Source organism: Jaculus jaculus, chromosome 3, assembly GCF_020740685.1.
Source record: "Jaculus jaculus isolate mJacJac1 chromosome 3, mJacJac1.mat.Y.cur, whole genome shotgun sequence".
In the NCBI taxonomy this organism is placed as follows: Eukaryota; Metazoa; Chordata; class Mammalia; order Rodentia; family Dipodidae; genus Jaculus; species Jaculus jaculus.
In genome coordinates, this window is record NC_059104.1 from 87,171,209 (window position 1) to 87,179,489 (window position 8,281).

At 44.2% G+C, this 8,281-nt stretch overlaps 1 pseudogene; it reads left to right on the top strand.

Annotated features, from left to right (window-relative positions):
- Positions 1-3,442: 3,442 nt before the first annotated feature.
- LOC101607895 lies at positions 3,443-4,247 on the top strand (annotated as a pseudogene).
- Positions 4,248-8,281: the final 4,034 nt, after the last annotated feature.

Sequence of the window (8,281 nt, forward strand, 5' to 3'; positions counted from 1 at the left end):
AGAGGAGACAGAAAAATAGTGAAACAAGGGTGAAAGAAAGGAACCAGGGCTTAAGCTGAGTTTACACAGAACACCGATATGACCCCCTGGCCCGTTAAGGTGAATGAGGCCTGCACCTCCCATATGAGCAGCGGCTGTACAGGCCACAACTGTTGGCTGTTTAGCCTGTTAGTGGGCAAGGTGGATATCTGTGTTCCAGATGGAATAAGGCTGTCAGTAAAAGATGACACCTCAGGAGGTGAAGGGAGAGGTGGGAGGGGGAGGAAGTGTCCCAAGACCTGTAGAACCAAACCAAAAGGCATCCCTTAGGATACAGTAGACCAGAGAGCAAGAGACCCAAGGTGTCAAGACTGTGGTTTTTTTCCTTTTTTTTTTTTTTTTTTCCAAGGTAGAGTCTCACTCTAGTCCAGGCTGACCTGGTGATCTCAGGGTGGCCTCCAACTCATGGAAATCCTCCTACCTCTGTCTCCCAAGTGCAAGGATTAAAGGTGTGTGCCATCATCATGCTTGTCTTTCTCAAGACCTTGGGTTAGGGTACAAAAGTGGGCAAAGGGGTGTAGCCTGATATACTGGTACAGCTTACATGAGGAGGGAATAAAACTGAGAGCAGGCCAATCCAAGAAGGATGCTTACTGAGGAGGAGGGAGTTAGAAGAGTTCGGCCAAATTGTGGTGAGTGAAGGAGCCTGTAGCTGGCAGATGGTCCAAGGCCTTCAGAGGGTCAATAGCAGCTCGGTGGTCTGATCAGGGGAAAGGAGGTCTGGCTGCCCAAGAGGGCAACTGGGATCCTCCTATCTGAGTTACAGCACCAGATGTAAGGTTTGGGAGTGACCAAGATCATGCAAACCACTCTGAGGCAAAGGTGAAATCTTTTATTTGGGAAAAGCATGCGCTGCCAGGGCTGACTCACAAGAGAGGAGCATAGCCAACCTGAGTTTTCAGGTATTGGGCTTTGTAGGACTTTTTCAATTGGGAGAAGGTATTAAGTTGCATAGAAAAGTTCCTTTAGGGGAGATCATTACATTGACCATTTAAAATAGCTAGGGTATGACACCAGAACAGTGACCATGTGAGTTAAGAGATAAGGGAGCAGGAAACCATGACCTGGAGCATTGTTAGCCAAGGAGGGGATAATGACTCGGTGGTTTCTTGAAGAATGTGGGCAATCCTCTTCCCTATGCCTCTGTCACCATTCTGCTGACCATGGTGATTCCATCTTGGGAGCCTGGCCTGACCTAACAGTTTTTAATTACATGTTCAGTATCATTGAATGTAATAGGTTTGTTTAAGAAGTTTATCTGCTTCAGCTTAGTTTTGGTAGGTGGTATGTGTCTAAGAAGGCATCCATTTTTTCCAGATTTTCCAATGTTTTGGGAGAGAGGTTGATGGAGCTCTTACCTTTCATTTATGCAATCGCTGGTTCATTGATAATTTTCTTCTAATTCTTCCATTCATTTGTTCATGGTTTTATTCATTTTGTTTATTATGATTAGCATGTTTTCATTGTGGGATTTTTTGTTGAGAGTATCCTCCGTGCTTTCACAGAGGCTTCCATGAAGAGGCTAGGTATTACTGATAGGGATCTGTTGACTTGGTGTCTTGCAGTGTTTTGAATTAGGGTTTGTAGACCCCTGAGTTGTATCACCTGGTTAGCTTTGGTTAAGTGTGGAGTTGCTTGGGCTGGTTGACCTAGGGTCTAAGTGGGTCCTCCTTGTGTGTGTCCTCTCCAGGTGGGCGAGGGTGTGGCCCCACCCATCTTTGCTTGCTTGCTGTCCAGGCAGTGCTCAATTCTCCCAGTATTATTTACTGCCTAAGGACTTTGGAGTGTGATGAGCACTGAGGTCCCCATGGGGCACAGGGCTGATGTCCAAGGCCTGACAGGCAGGTTGCTCTGAGCTGAATCAGTGTGGGTGCTCTCTGTTAATAGCTACCTCTAGGCCCACAGGAGAGCAGGCTTACATGAGGAAGACCTTCCTGCCTTGTTTCACAGCTGGCCCTTATTGTGTAATCAACCCCAAGACTATGGGTGCTAGGATTACAGTCACAAGTTTGGCAGCTTGGGTATTCTGGTATAGCATGTTGTCGTTAAGCTTGGAGAAGGTGTTGGGTCCTCCGTAAGTGCAGCCCTGAACACACCATGACTAGCCCTTCCTCACCCATTCCAACAAAACATGGCCCAGGATCAGCTCTTCCTCACCCACCCCCAAGAATCTTATATTCTAAGTACTGTCAATCAATATTAACAAACATTGTGAGATTAATGTGTGAGTTTTAGACTTTTTGTTTGTTTGTTTTTCAAAGTAGGGTCTCACTCTAACCCAGGCTGACCTGGAATTCACTACATAGTCTCTGGGTGGCCTCGAACTCACAGCCATCCTTCTACCTCTGCTTCCGGAGTGCTGGAATTAAAGGTGTGCACCACCATACCCGGCTGAGTTTTAGAATTTTGATATATACGTGTGTTTATTTATAGTGTAGCTCTTGAATCTAATATTCTTTGTATTTTTATAATGCTTTAAATAAGTAATTTTTAAAAATTTTTTTGTTTATTTTTATGTATTTATTTGATAGCGACATACAGAGAGACAAAGAGGCAGAGAGAGAGAGAGAGAGAGAGAGAGAGAGAGAGAGAATGGGCACGCCAGGGCCTCCAGCCACTGCAAATGAACTCCAGGTGCGCCCCCTTGTGTATCTGGCTAACATGGGTCCTGGGGAATTGAGCCTCAAACTGGCGTCCTTAGGTTTCACAGGCAAGCGCTTAACTGCTAAGCCATCTCTCCAGCCCATAAATAAGTAATTTTTAATCTTGTTTAGGAGGATTTAATATCTGACTGTTTATCCATTTATAAATGTAACATTTACTTAGTACCTTTTATGTCTATGTTGCAGCACATATAAAAATATAAGGAAAAAAATTATATTCTCAATAAAGATAATATATTTAAATTTTTTGAGTGTGCACATATGTGCACGTGCTTGTACACACACACACACACACACACACACACACACACACACACACACCAGGCAAATGGATGCCTATTTGGCTTTATCTGAGTTGTTGGAGAATTGGACTAGGCCAATAGGCTATACAAGCAATTGTCTTTAACTGCTGAGCCATATCCCCATCCCTCAAATCATTTTTCATTTGATGATATTCAGAAAAATGAGGTCTTCTCTAAGTTTTAGTTATAGGGAGCAATGAGAAAGGGTCACATGGGAGGTCATGGGACCTGATGCTACTGTCTTCTACCTCCATAGTATTTCTTGGCTTCAAGCCTTTAAAGGATGCTTTAATTTTCCCAGCCATAAACCAACCATAAAATGGGAAGATGTTGGCACTGGATCCCTTCACCCTCAAAGAATGATGATCAAAGGAGGTGCAGTCCTTAAACTCCTGGAAGAGCTGGTATGGGGACCCGTGGTGGCTTGGCGGCCAGGCCATGTTTGGCGTGTCTTCCCTCCAGGCCTTGGGCTCTGAAGCTTGGTGGAGGGGTCAGTGGGCATCTGGCTGCTGGGGGGAGGGCAGCTCTGGAGCTTGGCGATGCCACCCCCAACCACCACACCCAGGGCCATCTGGGCCCCAGCCCAAGGATGGCAAAGCTCCCATGTACCTCGAAGCTTGGGCCTCGTACCTGGAAGTTGTTAGTAGTCACATTTGCCACTGGTGGAGCTTTATTGGCTGGAATGAAATACTTTAAGAAAGAAAAGAAAGAGAAGCTGGAGAAGGAATGGCAGCGAAGAATCAGAAAACCTTTGCTTGGAGGACCATTTTCCCCCACAACTCACACCAGGAAGCTTAAACTGACAAGGACTATTTGGATCAGTGGGTAGTGATTTATTTTGGGTTCACTCATTGTCCTGAACTAGAAAAAATGATTCAAGTCGTGAATTAAATAGATAGTGTTCCATTTCAACAGAATTTAACTCCACTGTTCATCACCATTGACCTAGATAGGTATACAAAAGAAGCCATTGTGAATTAGTGAAAGATTTTTCTCCCAAACTGGTTGGTTTCACTGGCACAAAAGAAAAGACTGACCAAGTGGTCAGAGCATACAGAGTGTATTACAGCCCTGGGCCTAAGGATGAAGATGAGGACTACATAATGGATCATACAATAATAACGTACTTAGTTGGACCAAACAGAGAGTTTGTAGATTACTTTGGCCAGAACAAAAAGAATGCAGAAATTGCTGGTTCCATTGCTGTACATATGAGGACACACATGAAAAAGAGGTAGCCAGAGTGGAGTTACTGGATGCAGAATTATCTTGCAAAAGAGGAAGGAAGCCTTGTCTCCCATAGCAGCCAAAATATAATGCAACTCAGATGGCCTTCATACCTTGAGAACACCTATGTAGAAAGGCTCCCCCAGGATTTGGGACTGTGAAGAGTATAACCCAAAGTATGCTGAGCATCTACCTGAATCCAAAGTACCAGGGCAAGTGGAGCCAGAGAAGGACAGGCCTCATAGGAGGAGCAGCAGAGAGACTTCAGTGGCGCATCCCTGGGGATCTTCCCTTGGAGCAGCGTTGCTGCCTCACCAGTGTCTTGAACCTTGCTCCCACAGATTGGGACTCAATTCTACAGAAAAGACTGTAACTTTTCCTAGTGCCCTTGCTATTTTCATTTGGAGTGTTTGGTTAATCCTTATACTTTAAGACTGAAATTTAGTCTTCCTGTAAGTGAATATCACTGTCAGATTTGCATTTCCTTCCCAATTAACAGATGCACTTTGACTACTGAAGAGGAAGTCTGTTGTTGAGGGTTAACTGTTAGATTGATTCCTGCAGAGATCTTGTATGGTTTTAACTGTTAGATGATTTTCCAGGCATGCAATGATAAAAAAAAAAAAAGAGGATATTGATCATGGGTATGGTATTTTTCTTTGCGTGTCAGATTGTACTGTATGTAAAATAAACGTGATCAGTTTTGTAAAAAGAAAGAAAGAGAGAGAGCAAAAGATTCAGTTGTGGACACTTGCTCATTATCTTTACTTCTCTCATGGTCCTCCAACTGCAGCAACCACACAGAGCAAGGAAAGAGTTAAACTTTCAGTAGTGTTTGATCAGACTTGGCACTGAAATGTTCTGGGAGAAGTAGATTACAGGTATTTGTTAGGCTTTCTAGTTCTTCTCACATGGGTGATCAGCACAGTTGAGAGTGCAGCTAGAGGTGAATTAAGCAGTTGGAGGAGGAACAAGGAAAGAAATGAGTCATGGAAGAGAGATCTGGAAAATTGCCAGTATTTGAACAGCTTAAATTGGTCTCTCATACACACTGTCCAATGTCCTTGCATGAGTGCATTATAAAGTGGCCAGATACCTAAAACCCATGCTAAATCATCATCCAGCTCAAATTCTTCTTGATTTCTATGCAACCTGCTGCAAGAGTTAGCTGAGACTCAATGGGAAGCCTACTGAAGCTGAGTCTCTTTCTACTCTGCATAGAAATTGGTAAATACTTGGGTAGTGGTCTGATGTTTAAGTATCAGCCTAGGATGAACCCTGGCATATTTCAAAGCAACGCCTATGTTTTTTAGGATCTGTGAGCTCCAACTGAGCTTCTGAGGAATAAGAGTTAAGTTTAACAGAAAGAAATACTCCACCCCTGGGCACCTGATTTTTCTTTCTCAGATCCTCCCCTAATCTTGTTCTCCACTGGAGAGCTGACATAGTCTTGATGCTTATATGTTCCTTGAAATCTGTGGGGTGAGGAATTGGAGACTGCCAGTAACCCTGAGGACTATGCCACCTTACTACACCCTCGCCCTTTGGTCTGGCTCTAGTAACTCCAGAAACACTCTGTGCTCTTCATTCGATGCGTAATCACTGTGAAGAAAGTGAGCCATGAGCAGTGTGGCACTGTGCAGAGTGCTCAGTCTCCCTGCTTGCCAGCCAGTTGTTGTCTTGTCTTCTGCTCAGGGACAATTCAGTTCGCTCCCATTTCCTCCTGCTCTATGAGGTTAAGACAGGTTATTGCCTGAAGCATATTGCTAGGCAAAACTTTGGTGCAGCCAAGTTGTTTGGGAGTTTGGATGGTCAGCATTCACTTTGAGAAGTGATAGTCACGTTTGCCTTCTCTGCTCAATACAGTCTTTTTTTTTCCCCTTGCAGCTTTAGCACTCAAGTGTAGACTATGTAGTTCCTACACATATTTGAAATGTGATTATGAAATGATGACATGCATTACAAAAGAGAATGAATCATGTATGACTACTAGATTCTGGATTCCACCATATACTGGTAAGTGTATTCACTGAAAATGGGGAAGACATTTCCTTTTTCCTTCAGGGCTCAACACACCTTCCTTAAGACATAGTAGCTATATGAATAAAGTCAGCTGAGGTCAAGATCTTCATAGAGCCTGGAACCTAGATGTTCAACAATTGCTTTGTACCTATCTGCCTGAAAGGGAGGGGCCACGGTGTGCTTCTACAACTAGGATCTTAAGCTGGTTTGGGGCCAGCAGCCACTAGAGAAAATAAAAATTTTTTCCATTTAAAATATGTTTGGTTTACCTTGGCTTGAATTTTTGGCTTTTTAATTTCTTTTATTTATTTACTTGAAAGAGAGTGAGAGAGAAAGAGAGAAAGAGGCACATAGAAAAAATGAGCATGCCAGGGCCTCTAGCCACTGCAACTGGGCTCCAGACTCATGAGCCACTTTGTGCATCTGCCTTACGTGGGTACAAGGGAATAGAACTGGGTCCTTAGGCTTCATAGACAAGCACCTTAACTGCTATACCATCTCTCCAGCCCCTAATTTGTGGCTTGCATCTTCAGTATCAAAACAACCTATTGGTTTTCTTTTCTTGTCCACAGCAAATTTTCCGAAGGATGGGATATCCATGTGCATGAAAAACTGTGAGATGGATGACTATGATTATGGTATTTATGCAGCACTGATCACTTGCTGCAGTACGCATGATTTTTGCAATGACATGCATATACCTGTGGATCTGTAGTACTGAAGAAACTTTAAGTTGTCTCATGGTTTCCCTCCCTTCCCCTTATCTTATTTCTGGTCCTCCCTTTAAGTTCCATTTTTGCCTGTCCCAGAGGGTTTCTCAAGCATCAGAAATGCAGGTGTTGGGCTGGAAAGATTGCTTTGTGGTTGTGGTGGTTTGAGTCAGGTGTCCCCCATAAACTTAGGTGCTCTGGATGCTAGGTTCCCCAGGGGATGGCAATAGGAAATTAGAGCCTCATGGAGGCAGTGTATTGTTAGAGTGGGCTTATGGGTGTTATAGCCAGTTTCTCCTTGCCAGTGTTTGGCACACTCTCCTGTTCCTGTTGTTCACCTTATATGGGCCAGGGCTAATGTCCATCCTCTGCTCATGCCATCGTTTCCCCTCTGCCATCATGGAGCTTTCCCTCAAGTCTGTAAGCCAAAATAAACTTCTTTTCCCACAAGCTGCTCTTGGTTGAGTGATTTCTACCAGCAATGCGAACCTGACTGCAATAGTAAAGTGGTACCGAGAAGTGAGATTGCTGCTAGACACCTGACTGTGTGTCTGTGGCCTTTTGGAGATGATTTTCAAGAGGAATGTGGAAGGATTTGAAACCTTGGCCTAAGAAATGCCTTGCAGTGCTGTAAGTACAGCTCGATGGACTCTTCTGGTCAGAGTTGAAAGACCTGACTGCAGTAAGAACTATGGACTGTGAGGTTTGGCTTATGAGGGTAAGAAAGAGCTTTGCTTGGACTGAGCTAACAGTTTGTATGAGAAGCTTGCTGTTATGACCATGTCCTGAGAAGTTGTGCAGGGTTGGTTTACATAGAAATGAACTGTTGTGAGCAGAGGGATATGGCACAGAAAGAAAAATCTTAGGGTAAACTGTTGTCCATTCAGCTGCAATTGAGAGATTACAACCTTTGAGATTGGACTAGCTGACCTCACTGGGGCAACAAGAAGAATGGAGACTCTTTTGGAGGGGCCTGAGTGCTCAAGGAGTATCCTGTTCTTCAATGTCTGCTTTATTGCCCCCTGGATTAACAAATTGATACCCTGCCTGGTAATATGGAGTATAAGAAATGCAGGAAAGAGAGAGTCATTGAGTTTGCAACACAGTGTTGTGTTTTGGAAATGGCCATGGGCAATGTGAACCAGGTTTGCTAGATGCCTGCATGGAGACCCCATGGGGCCATGAGGATGAACCGTGGGTTGCAGTGGAGACCCAGTGGAGATGCTGGGACCACAACATGGCTGCCAAGGAGAGCTGCCGGCCCCAGATGAAGTTTTCCAGGACTGTGAGTAGCCTAGCTGAGGGGCAGAATTGGCAC